At 36.3% G+C, this 14,440-nt stretch overlaps 1 protein-coding gene across 3 annotated transcripts in view; it reads right to left on the bottom strand.

Moving 5' to 3' along the window:
• plekhg1 (pleckstrin homology and RhoGEF domain containing G1) overlaps window positions 1–14,440 on the bottom strand; it is a 127,189-nt gene that overhangs the window by 80,572 nt on the left and 32,177 nt on the right. Inside the window, exon 2 of one of the 3 annotated variants that reach the window (XM_031901989.1) lies at window positions 10,695–10,745. The exons of the other annotated variants lie outside the window; for them this stretch is intronic. The gene's annotated coding sequence lies outside the window, so the exon portion shown is untranslated. The remainder of the gene's footprint in view (window positions 1–10,694; window positions 10,746–14,440) is intronic. 3 annotated transcript variants of the gene reach the window in all.

Genomic DNA, 14,440 nt, shown 5'->3' with positions numbered 1-14,440 from the left:
CGAACTTTAAAACCTAGAAAAGCCATTTCTGGCCAGAAAACTGATTTTAAAGTTGTTTAAAGTTGTTTAGGTGCCACGACCTGGACAGTGGCATGCAGGAGGGGGATCAAGCAAAAATTTCTCTGAAAAATACTTTGTAAAAAAACCGCAAAAAAAAAAAAACGCAAAAAAAACTGCAAAAAAAAACCGCAAAAAAAAACGCCAAAAAAACGGCAAAAAATAACGGCAAAAAAACCGCAAGCTATTCCTATGTATATGCATAGGCGATAAAACGCGGCGGAAAAACCAAGGCGAAAAAACGCGGCGCCAAAAAAAAACGCGGCGAATCATCCTTTGCACTATTTGTCTTTAAGAGATGTAGCTCTGTCTGTAGGATGTCTCTCCCAAGGTAGAACTACAATGGTAACACTAAACTGATCAATTTAGGTAGCAAATAATAAAATGCTTTTGTTCTTCACATCACATAGTTGTAAATATGTTATGACCAACCCCAAATAGGCCAAAAATAGCAGTTTATGAGGAGATTAAGACAAATCAGAATTATCTACAGTGATCATATTTAATATAGCATTTAAACTTTTCCTTGATGGCTGAATATTGTCCCAAAATAACTTGAGTTTTATCTTCACAAATCCAGCCCTTATGCTTGTTATCTACACTGTAGAAAAATGTATGTGTTAGAACATTTTTTTGGTAGCCAGCACCTTAACTCATAAGTAGGATATGGCAGATAATCCAGCAATACTGACTGTTGGCTGAAGAAGCAGATTATTGGATCATTTGGAAACATATGTCTTTGGCCAAAAAGAACAATAAAGACTCATCAAGTTTGTCAGTAGAACCTAAATGACCATATTGCTTGGCAGAGCCATCATTAATCAATCTTGCATTATCTGCCCCCTATGTACCCAACTTTACTCTTCTTCCAAAGGAACTGTATCCCTCAATGTCCACATGAGCTTACACTCAGTTTAAGAATTATTACAAAATAAAACCAGCTAAAGATATGCTGCTCAGATCAGTAAATAGCTCTATAATGTACGCCAGGCCTTTTCTATCTATGCAATTACATTGGGTTTATACTTTAATTCTGTTGCTGGATCTTTCTCACATCAATTGGTATTTGGCCACCTGTTGGCTACTTAATAATGTTTTATGAGTCTAATTAATATAAACAATGCCACTGGGATCTAATTCAACAAGAGAATCAATATATTTACTATGCTGCTTAGAAATCAAGTGGATATCATTTGACATTCTCTCACAGCTCTTATATTTTTCTATAAGTACAGGTAAAGAGAGTGCAAAATTTGCCTAGGTATAGTAACCCATAGCTACCAATTATGTTTGTTATGTTAATTATGATTTTGGTTAATGGATATTAACATAATTACCACCAATATTATATTAACACCTACTTTATTAGGTATATCATCATTACTGTCTTAACCACGTGTGTAGGCATTGGTGCTCACTAAACAACACTGAATTCATTTAACAACCCTGATTAAAAATATTAGGAAAAGGATGTGGGTTAGACATTTTTTTTAAAAGCCAAAGACGTAGCAATGTCAATTCAACAGGAATGTTTTTATCCACAATGCACTGCATCTGGGTCAAATTCACTGAAGTAGAATTTTTGGCACTGTAATATCTTCCTATTTAAATATTTTAAGCTTGTTAAACCAAAGCATTTCCTGACAAGGGTGGATAATGGATTAATTTTCATTTCTTTGATCCCTTAGGGAAACTTGGAGAAGACTGGAACACTTGAACACAATTAGAGCAACAGAATGTAAAACAGCATGCTGGAAAACATACACAAGCTTATACATGACCGGGGTTATACCTTGATAAAATGGCAGTTGTTCATTAACATTTGTGAGTTTTTTGGTAATGAAAATATTGCTGTAATGGACATTTTCCTTGTCTGATCTTCATTTTTTGAGCAACAGTGGAAATCAGTATTTCTTTTATCACATAAGTTGTGCAGCAGGACATTCGCTACAGTTGTGAAAGATGGGTCACATTTGCCACTCACTCTCAAAATAATGTGGCATGATGTGGGTACCACTGTGATATATCTGGACAACCCCTTGAATTCATCCCTTCCTTTAGAGTGAGGGAGAATACACTGGTGATGGGTTGTGACCCCATTAGGGTCTGTGTGACCCTTATACATATCTCCCCTCCAACATAACTATTTAATGTGTAAACCATACTAAAAGGACTCATTTCCTTGCCCTCGCAGTATGGGATTTTTAAGAAGCCAAAGTGTAAGGACATAAATCAGTGACAGTGACATTTTCATCAAAAGGCTTTAAGAGGCTTAAAACACTAAAGGGCTTTTCCCTCTTGTCCTGTATGCCTTTAGAGAGCATATGGATGAGCAAGAATAGCATGATTTAAAGGATAGTTATCCTATGCAAGCACAGTAACCAATACTGTTGTGTGACATACATAACTTTTAGTATGATATAGACATTGCTATTATGAGACAGTATTTACAGTTGGCCTTCATTTTTTCTTTCATTTTTTGTTGTTTTTTTGTGGAGCAGCTCTTCAGTTTGGAATATCAGCAGCTATCTGGTTGCTAGGGTCATATTTATCTTTGCAACCTGGCAGTTATTTGTATGAGAAACTGGAATATAAAAAGGTAATGGTCTGAATATAAAGATAAGCAATAAAAAGTAACAATAACAAAAGAATTGCAGCCTCACAGAGCAATAGTTTGTGGCTGCAGCAGAGGAACTACAATAATCCATCAACTATAAAAAATAAATAATAAAGACCAGTGGCAAAGATGCTAGGAATAGGACATAATAAAAATTAACTCAAAGGACACCCCTTTTAACCACATTATTGTCACATATTTTCAGTAAATAGGGGAAAGTTTGCCACAGTGATAAGCTTTAAATGCTCAGAAAAGTTGGAGATGTGTTAAATGCCAATGCTTATTTAATTTTAAAAATCTAATCTTAAAATGAGAATGTTAGATGGCTTAATATTGCTATATCAATGGTATGTTACAAGATTGTGTTGGATTCAGAATGTACAGTATATCAGCTTTGAACCATAGACATGTACACTGACTACTAAACTCCAAGAAGAAAGCATATAAGGTCCAAATAGTAATCCAAAGCCATCCACACAAATAAGCCATGAAATTCGAATGCCCTCAACTTTCATTATCTTTCCTTGTTTAAAGCAATTTCTCTGAATTATATTAATCAATCATGGGGCAAATAATTAAAATGAGTAACACTAGTTTGGGAGATGGAAAAGGACTGCAGGAGTTTTAATAAAATTAAAAAAAACATTTACAGAAACTAGAGAGAAATGTTATAATTGGGTTCTACCACAAATCCAATAACATTTTGTTTAATATTTATTACACTATGCATATATAAGCACTTTATAAACCATTAGCTACATAGAACAAAACCCAGTTATGTCTATTTTAATAAGGATATAATCTATGGCTTTTGTTATTTATTGCACTAAACAGGGCAACATTTTAAAATAAAACTAAAGTCGCATGCTAATTCCTGATCCCAAAGTCAAACAAACCAGCAGCCCACTGGCTATTCACACAACAATTACAATCTTTTCTATGACCATTGGTCGTAGGTCCGATGTTTGAGCACCTACAAAGGCGACCAGTCAATATTTTTAGTCCTGTCCGATTGAAGAGATGATGGATATCAAAGGCTTTTACCAATATTGGTCGCCTTATCTCCCACCGCACTGATTATTGTATAAAACATCATTTCATATGATAATATCGGTGCGTGTTTTGCCACCTTTAGAAGCTTCTGTATAATAAGCTGTTCTTTATTTAAAAAGATAACAGGTTGTAGCAGGGAATAAGGAGCTGTTTATTTCTGCAGAGACTTCTTAGTGAACTGCTAGTATGTTTGGTTTTGCGCTTTGGCATCAGAAAGTAGAACGTTTCATTTTTAAATGTTTAGCGCATGAAATAACAAAAAACATAGATATTTCCTAATTAAAACAATAGGCACAAAAGTATGTTTAGTACAAGCCAGATTCGTTGAGCCAATGTTGAAAAAGGGGGTATACTGTGCCTTTAAGTGCAAACCAATATATATTTATAGAGACAACAATCTGGTTTGCCTGTTTGTTTGGTTTAAGGAGCTATATATTATATATCATCAAAACCCATTTAAAAATTAAAGAGTAATTAGGTGGGAAATGTGTAAATTGCAAGACAGACCTACGATCTACATAAAAATCCACATAAAGTATACCTTTAATGTAAAGGTTAGCTTTGCCATGTAATGGGTATCCAGTCTCATTATTGACACTGAGCAGGTGCCAGATATGCACAATTTTTGACTTGCCTTCCCAGACATCGCTGAGCTATGAATAAATAAACAAAGCCATTCATTTTCCCTGAATGATATCATGTAATGTTTGTTTAACAAGTTTTATGTTTCATGGCATATTGCATCTCTCTGCTTTTCCCCGTTTCTTTTATCTCTTTCCGGACAGTCATTTGCTCTGTCTGTCTCCTGAAGTAAGATGGTTATTGAAACAAGCAATCGGGTGTGATTCTACTTTACATTATAGAGTTTGTCTCATTATTTTGCTAAATGTTCTGAAATATTAATCTCAAACCATCACTCCAATAAGCATACATTGATTAGAATATAGGTAACTATATTCTGCAAACAATATTTCTCTATGTGTATACATGTAGGTAGTCCATTGGTATCCATCTAAAACTATGCTGGAGCAATAGGATAAACCTGTGCTGGAGCAACAGGGTAAAATATACTTGTTAAAGTTCCTCAGATGACCTAAAGTACTGTTAGCAAGAATGTAACAGTAAAGTATAAAAAAAATAATCTCTAGGCAGTTTATAGATGATTATATAGGACTTGTCTCTACAAGTTTCTTTTGCTCTTAAACGCAGTATATGAATGTGTTGTTCATAACATAAAAAACATATACAGTATACTACTTCCCTCAAGAAGATCATTACAGTTTTACATTTAGATTTGAGGAAGATGAATGATGGATTACGTACTTTAGACCTAAACACCACTTGGTGATGGGACCTTTTATAAACCACTTAAAAACTATAGGAAACAATATTAATATTAATTAATGTTATGAAATATCTAGAGGTTTTGCCAGTACGTTGATCTGACATTAAGGAAACTGCTCTGCAGCAGCACTGAGATCTAACACCCCATTTTGACAAAAATGAGTTGTCTGAGTCATTAATCACTCCCTGAAATTTGTATTTGGGACTAGTGATTTGGACAACTCTTTGTCAAAATCAGAATGCAAATGGGACTTATTAGGGTCACTGAGTGTTGCTTTTAATATGCAAACCAAGTTTTCTAGCTTGTAATCTAGTGTCGGATTTGTGGAATTTAAATGTAATAAACAACCAAAAAAAGTGAATTTGTATGAATTCAGATATAACTTAATGTTACCATGCCCTGGTAAAAACCTGTTTGCTTGGTTTACAAGCTTTGATATAATTTATATTATTATGTTATATATAAATAAGTTATGTAAATTAGCATTGATTTAATTCTAAAGTGGAGATAAATAAGGGACAAGTGTAATTCATAACTGTTTGCACACCTGTAGGGTGTGTGTGTTTTTAAGCTGGACACAAACAGGCCATTATTGTCTGCTGCTGCAACTAAAGGGGCCTGGCACCCTGCCCACAATTTGTTTCCCTCCCTGGGGTCTGGGCTCTCTATAGTTATGCCACTGCTGCCACTCCTGCCCAGATCAGAAGGGTTTTGGACTGTGTGTGGGTCAAAACAATACCCCCTTGATGAATATCTATTTGGGAAATTACCACATATTAATCAAGCTGGTTCAAAAAATAGCGATAAGCATAATTTGTCGCCAGGCATGGATTCGCTGCGAAATTCCACATTTCGCCATTGCCAATTTTTTTGTGAAACAGTCGCAAATATTCACTGCAAAAAAATTTGCCAGCCATGTTTCACAGATTGTTCACCATTTCGTTAATTTTTCAGCAGATTTAGTAATTATTCTGGGAAACGGGACAGATTTGTTGATTATTATTCAAAAATTAAATGAGATCAGATGTGGATTTGATCCTCTCCTGCCCAGTATGCGTAGACCCCTAATGTTGGTTGGCTGGTGGTGTCTGAATTGGAAAGATCTATTGTTAGGTGAGCTTTCCAGATTGTATTTGTATTTATTTATATAGCACCACAATTGTACACAGTGCTTTACAAGGTGTGAAAATAAACAGGGGTATCCCTGTATAAGTTATACAGTAACAATAGGTAAATCAATGCTTAAGAGCTAAGTGTTTTCAATATACAGTTTGGATGAGGTTTCTGCCCCAAGGAGCTTACCATCAGTTATTAGTGTGTATGTCATGCTTTATTTTGACTGTTGCTGCAAAGTAATATAAACAGATGCTAGATAAACAGCTATAAGGGCCCATCTATAATCATATAGGTGTGCACCATGTAGCGCCTTTTAGGGAGCCATTCTATTAACACTTGTTGCAATCTGAAACATAATGCAAATAAAGCTCTGCTCCCTGCTCCAGTTGCATTAGTGCACAGTGCAGTGGAGTCCAGTACTGTCCAGCACACCATTAACAGTTACATACAGATCTATGGGGCAGATTTACTAATTGACGAATCTGAATCGCGAAAAGGGAAAAAATCGTATTGGAAACGAAAATTTTGCTACTTTTTCGTCGCCCTCGCGATTTTTCGCATTTGTCGTGACTTTTTCGGCGCCGTCGCGACTTTATCGTATTTTGGCCAATTATTTTGTCGCCGTCACAATTTTTTCGTATTACGTGATATTAAACACCGGAAAAACAAATCCGATTTTTTCACGACGCAGACAAAAAAGTAACGGAAAATATACAGAAAAATGCGACGGGACATACGAAAAAGTCGCGACTGCGATGAAAAAGTCGCAAAAATACCGATCATTACGAAAAAACTCAATCGGACACCTTCGGACCATTCGTGGATTAGTAAATCTGCCCCTATGTGTCCCATATAAGAGATAAAAAGATTTGCAATGACAGATGCAAAAAACTCAAGCCGCAACACCAGTATATTGCAGTTGCACCTTGTTCCACTTTAGCGAATGTAATTAAAATATTTTCACTTTCTGTTGTTACTTGTCCTTTAACCTTTAGAGCAGCACCTCCAGCTTCATAGGTTGAACATTTTTTTGTAAAACAATGCATGAACATAATTAAAATATCATTATTTTAAGAATATTTGGCTAACCAACAAAGGATTTAGACTAGTGATGAGCGAATTTTTTCGGCAGGCATGGATTCGCAGCGAATTTCCACATTTCGGCATTGGCGAATTGTTTTGTGAAACTTCCGTAAAAATTTGCCACGGAAAAATTTGTCGCGTTGAAATTCTTTGTTGTGCGTCAAATTTGGCGCAGTCGTGTCCAAAAAGGTGCAGTCGCGACAAAAAATGTGGGCGACAAAAAAATAGACACGGGCGACAAAAAATAGACATGAGCGACAAAAAAAACACGGGCAACATAAAAAAAATCGTGTGACAAATGCGTTTTGCAAATTTTTCGGGTCAGATTCGCTCGTTACTAATTTAGACATTTGTGTATCTTATAGAGCAAAATAAATAAGCAGTAAAGCGTTTTTTTCCCAGAAGGCTCTTTTTCACAATCAATCATGTTCTTTTAGGACGGATGCAACTGCTTTACAATTCAACCATTTTATGTCTGAATAGCAGGACCTGTTCATAAATGAAAGCTTTGCATTCAGTCAGCATCACGTTCAGTTTATTTTAAGCTTTGATTTGAGGAAAGTACCTACGTTTTCTCTTACATCACATGGATGCCTTCAGTTGCAGTAAGATCCTTCCTTAGCAGATTTATGTAAGAAATGCTTATATAACCACCCTTTTGGTAAGCGCCTGGCACAAGAGGGTTTACATTTCAGGCAGATAAGGGCCAAGATGGCAGACTCTGAAATTTTAAAATCATTTTAGGATTCATCATTTTTGTAACTTAGAAACACATATTAAGAAATAACATATGCTTTAGGTTTATCTGCGATGGGCAGTAACATTTATAAAGGTATGGGATCTGTTATATGGAAACCCGTTATCCAGAAAGTTCCGAATCACAAGAAGGCCATCTCCCATAGACTACATTTTATCAAATTCTAAATTTGAATACATATTTCCTTTTTCTGTGTATTAATAAAACAGTACATTGTACTTAATTCCAACTTGATTCCAACATATAATTAATCCTTATTGGAGCCAAAACAATCCTATTGGGTTTAATTAATGTTCTTATGATTTTTTAGTCCATTAAAGTGCAATCCACATAGTGCTTGCACTATATCTGGTGTACATGTGCCACTGCACAAGGGAGTTTTATGCCTCACGTTGCCTTTGTCCTGCCCATGGGCCACCTCTCTTGTATGCAGTGCCACGTTCAGAATGTGCAAAGAGGTGAGCCAGTGCATTGCTAACCAAAACATGTTTTTTTATTTACTTGTTTGTTCATCATTGCATTAGAGGACCCTTATATCAGGATAAGGGGTTCCCAGACTCTCAACTCTCAATGCCATTTTACAAACTCTCAATGCCATTTTACAATAAGATTTTTGTGGTCCTAGATACTGTTGGAAGCCCAGTGTAAAGATTATAAAACAATGGTACCTTGGTTTTAGTTGATGGGGGATTTCTGACCAAATGTTTGACTTCAAAGGCAGCCCCAGTTATAATAAATCAGTTATTCTAACATATTTCTACGGGGCAGGGACCTCCTTCCTACTGTGTCTCATACCACATGGCACTTATATATATATATATATATTTATTGTATTTATTTATTATATCACTTGTCCTCCCTGTGTATAATTTTGTATTCTGTAAGATTGTACAGTGCTGCGTATCCTTGTGGCGCTTTATAAATAAAGTTATACATACATACATACATACATACATATTTCCATGAATATCTCTAACTATAGTCACTGTTTTGGGTCACCCTGACAGGGTGTAGTAGCCCTCAGTTTGTAAACTATTGCACTATATGTAATTATGCCATGCCCTTCTCTGCTGACCATGTGCCCTGTGTGGCATACAGCTCACTTATTAATTAACAATATCACTACATTCACATTATTATGTATAACATTAACACAGAAGAAATCTATTGAGAAAAGAATAATTGTACAATTAAAGTGTTTCTGAGCAAATGCTATCTATTAAAGGCAACATAAATGGAACATTATGCCTCCTTATAAAGAATCTGTAAAGAAACAGCCTTTTTATATATGATTGCCAATATCTTTTTTTTCCTTTCTAACAAAGAAGATAAAAAGATTAAAGACAAATCTGCTTTCTATTCTTCTCCAAGTCTAAGTTTCCAAAAAAATTGTTATTTTCCTTTTAACATTCCAGAGTGATATAAAGAACACCACTTGGATATTGTGGAACACGGAGCATGCCAGTAAATTTATTACATTTTCTCAGATTTCTCATCTCCTGTAAGAGCTACTTAGTCTGGCTCTTGTTTCTAAATATGTTTGAAGAGGTGTAGCTGACTGGAATACTTAACACTTGTTGGCCCCAAGCCAGCAAAAGCCTCATAGAAACTGCTGAACTGTATTATGTTCACTTGGCATTCAACCGAAAATATAATGTTTTTAAAGGAATAGCTGCACTTGAAAAATATTGAAGAGAAGTAATATACAAGCAGGTGGAAGTAATAGTAGCAACAAAATTGCATTTCTTGTACATTGGAGACTATTTGCAAATCTTTAAAATATAAATTTGCTTATAGTCACAGGAATATTTAGTGTGCTTGAAAAATAAACATGTCCACTGACTTCAGCATCATTAGTTGTAGCTAAGAGAAAGGCAAAGCATCTGTGTGGAGCTATTTTCAGTATAAATACGATACTGGCAAGCAAAATCCTTCCTGATTTCAAAGTGGCATGTGAATGTTAATAACATTTTCATCAATACATATAAAGTACATTCTGCTATGTGTATTCTATGAAGTGCTAGACTTTATCTGCTGGTTAAACATTGTTATTGTCACTCATACTATCAACACTAGCTGCCACTTGCAACAGACATGACAGTTTCCTACGAGCCTAGTTAACTGCCGTTTCATTAGCCACTTGGAAAATTCATCAAGGCACAATTAAAGGGCTCACAAGTTGCACTGTCACATAAGTGGATTTGGTTTCTTTTCACTAATCCTGGGTCTTGCCTTGATTTCACAATAAAACTTCTGGAGTTAAGTCCTGACTACAACTTGGCACCCAGGCAGCTGCATGGTGTGTGCCCTCTCTACTATGGTATATATTATGTACATGGTCAGTATTGGGAATGCTCGACCTGCACATGATTTCATAAGGAAGGGGGCACCAGCTGAGCCACAGTGACATATTAGTATTAGGCTATCTAGGTGGCTGACCATTGTCTCATCACCATTAAGTAATGGTAGAGCTTCGGCGTGACAGTGGCAGAGCTTAGGCGTGAGGAGAGGAGGAGGGGCATAACCCATGGCCAAAGCAGTATTATATCCTGCCTACATTTCTAACAACTGCTTACTTGTTCAGCAGAACTAGTTCCTCCATATGAAGGTTTATTTGCAGGTAAAACTCTACAGTCCTGCAGGTAATTTAGATGAATTTGTGTTACCTGTAGCATTGCTTCCCAGAATCAATTTTCAGGTGGCTCCATAAATCAGATCTAGAAAAGAATGTATACTTTACATAAATGCAGAGGCTCCACATACTGAAAATTACTTTCAGAATCTCTAATAATATATATCTTCTAGCCTTGAAACATGGACGTGACAGATCTTGCACAAAAGGGTTCTGAGTACATTTACTTGCAAGGAGTTTATATGTTCCTCAGATTCAAGCAGTGCATTACACCGAAAGTTCAGAATTTACATCATTCTTTACCCTAGTGGAGCTTACAGTGTGAGGTCCCTATAACATTTGCACAAAAATCAATATCAGCAGGAGCCAAAAAACTTGGAAAATCAGAGGTTACTCACACAGACTCTAATAAATGTTTAATTCTTAAAGTTACATGATACTGGTGAATAGAAAAAATTATATATGTCCCCTTTAAGACATTGTTATTGCAATATGGTTGCCCACAGATGTTTGTTGCTTTTGATAACTGGCCTGCTACATGGAAAAACCTGGACAGGACACTGATTGTTAATGGGTCTACCCAAATGTTTGTAAAGATGGTAGATTGGCTTATTCCTGTTTTTAATTGTTAAAATATTCTGCAAGCTAGCAAAATTTACATTTCATAAAGAGGTCAATTTGTTTTTAAGATGTTGGAAGGTGCCAAAAGATTTGTATCAGACAATGTAAACATTTTGTATTGATGCAGGTTTCACTAGGGAATTTAGCTGCACTCACTTCCCTGTTGACTTAACTTCCTGACTACTTAAGAAACCTGTTTTGTGCAGAACTGGCACAGAATAGAAAGTAGATGTCGTTTTATGTTTCTCTCTAATTGTTCTCACAAGCCCAGCAGGATCCATAAATAATGTTTCAAAGCGACTAAGCTTTAAAACTACAAACGGTCTCCTGCGGCACGTATAAAGTGGGGTAATAATAAGTTTGTGCTAGTCAGTTTGAACTATATGGGTTAATCAGATGATGGAAGGGGGAAGGCCATGATGTAAATGGGAGCAAGACAAGAGGGGTGGGATATAGTTCTGATGCACCAGACAGCTAAATAGTGGGTTGATGTGAGATCAGGGAAGGGAAAAGGTAAGATTGGGGCTGTTCGATGGCTTAGGTGGGGGTTGCAGGGGCTAAATTGAAGTATATGACAGTAAATCTGTAATACCAGTCCATGTTTTATTGATTAGGTCAGTTTAATACAGGCCAAATGGCTACCCTAGATGTCAGGGAGCAAGAGAATCTGAGGAGGGCAGTAGCAAGGGTAGAACCTAGTCATTTCATCAAGAAACTAAGCTTAATGGTGTGTTTGAGCAATTGTGGGCCTTTTGGTTTGCCGACAAGTGTACCCAAACCAATATATAGTATAAAGGAGAAGTAAGGGAATGTCATTGGTCCACATGGTGTGACAACAAGCGTGACTGAGATCTCTTACACTCCTGCTGTTATGCTAAGGAATTTGAAATTTGTAATATAGATTTAGTTAACATAGTAGAACCAAATCACCCCTGTGACACCACCTTTAAGCTGGCTTGGTAGGGTTGGCAGAGCCTAAAAATAGTTATGAAAAGGGAGTAAACCTGTTGCTGTGAACATTACACAGGATATAGGACAAATGCTCCTAACTGTGTGATGATAGAAATTGCAGGCAAGGAAAAGTTTCTAAATGACCATTTTGCTTGGAACTTACTGTTGCATTGCAGAAAACAGGGAGTGGTGAGTCTCTGAGCTGTCACTCAATTCTCTGCTGGTCAGTGACCTAGAAGGTCATTAGTGTGACCCTGCTGAGTTCCCAGGAGCCAAACGGGTGGGTTGTTAAAATACAAAGCCAGTTGTAATTTATTTCAAATGAAATAGCTTTATAATAATGACATTATTCTTTCTGCTTCACTTTGAAAGGATTGAGATGTGCAATTTACTTGAGGGAAAAGATAAGTGAAAGTGTGATCTTTTATATCAAAGTAATCTGTCTTTAAGAATTCCTGTCCCTTTAAATAGTTCTCCTTATTTTTTTTCTTTCACACAGAGCAAACACAATAACTTGCCACCAACTCCATGTTTCCCACAAACAATGAATGCACATTTATACCAGGCCGGATTATACAATCCAACAGTATTTGCTATTGCAAGCTTTCCCACTGCTCCCAGTTGCATATTTTTCTTTGTCTAATTAAAGGAAAAGTAACAAATCATTCTAAATGATTCTAAAATATTTCCAAACTATCCAGCCTGCTTACTTATTCTGAAAATCAAATAACTCTCACTATAGCTACAATGGAAATATTTGAATGAATTTCTTGTAAAATGAAAAAAAGTCAAAAAGGAAACCTTTCTTTTACAAAAATAATTTTTCTTCATGCCAAAAAGAAATGTCTGTATGTTTCAGGTTTATGTGCATAGTCAAAATTTCAGAAACTGCTCTTGAAATGGGTCTGTTTTTGGAACCATAGAAATTATCACAGCTAATCATTAAAATAAAACCAAATAGGGTTGCCCAACGCAGGATGTAATCTGCTCAAACATTACACAAATGTATTGAACAATTTTACTAACTGCATTCTTATATTTGGGTGTTGCAAAATTAATGCAATCAAGAGCCCATATTAATGTAATTCCATAATGGTCTTAAGGACAAGCATGCTCCTGCTCTTCTATACTCTTCTAATGAAAGGTGCTCAGCTGCACCCATTGAAGCTGGGGAACCCTGGACCTGCCTGTATCCCCAGTGTTTCCATAGTGGGTTGTGTCAACTGGTGCACCAGACTTGCACCAAGTGAATCAGATGAAAACTTCTCTTTGAATGCATGCTCCAGAAATGTAACCCCCACTATTACTAACTGGCATCTAGCAGTACATGCATCTTGATTCAATTTCATAAATATCATAAAAAAAATGTGCATGAACATGTTCTATGCCTAAAGAAAATGCACTTAACTGTCCTAGTTATCCTGCATCATGATATACTTTTATTCATTGATAACTAATACATAGGCGGATTTTCAATAAGGCTAGGGGAGGCTAAGCCTCCCCATACCTGCTCTGGCACCCTAAAAATAAAAAAATAAAATAAAAAAACCTGGCTCTGCAAATCTTCTCCTGTCCCTGCAAGCTCCGGGTTCTGCTCTAATCAGCTGTGCTCTGATTGGATCTTTCTTCTTGTATATTCTCCAATCAGAGCACAGCTTTCTTGACAGACAGTAAAATTGACCAATCAAGACACAGATGCAGACAGGGATCGGGAAATTTTGCAAACTGCAGAAATGAAGACTTAAAAAAGAAGAATCTGCAGACTGTAAGTTTACCCATGAACCAGCTTTGAACTTTGCTGCAGTTTTCATCCCACAGGTACTATACTGTATATGTTCCAAAGGCTGACCCACTAGCTGGAATTAAATTGTTTTTTGTCATCTGACATTTATAATATCCCCTACCCTAAGTTAATTTTTCCCCCTGACAAAGCTCATTGTGCTTTTATATATTTGTTATGGTTTTTTGCACATTATATTTTTTTTTTACTTTTGTCATTGTTTTTTTCATTTATAGTTAGTTACAGTGGGGCCAATGTTGTGAATCCGTGCCAGTGTTATAGTGCCAGGGCCTGAATATCTGCCCTCAGTACCCACTGCTCCTCATGGCATATAATGTGCTGGTTTTGTATATAAAGACTGTGTCTCGCTGTATATAACGTGCCTGGGATGTCAGTACCTGCTGCCTCACTTTCTATAAAGCTAACTT

This window comes from Xenopus tropicalis, chromosome 5 (genome assembly GCF_000004195.4).
Source record: "Xenopus tropicalis strain Nigerian chromosome 5, UCB_Xtro_10.0, whole genome shotgun sequence".
Classification (NCBI taxonomy): domain Eukaryota; kingdom Metazoa; phylum Chordata; class Amphibia; order Anura; family Pipidae; genus Xenopus; species Xenopus tropicalis.
The sequence above is the reverse complement of the archived record's forward strand: the minus strand, read 5'-3'. Positions and strand labels throughout refer to the sequence as shown.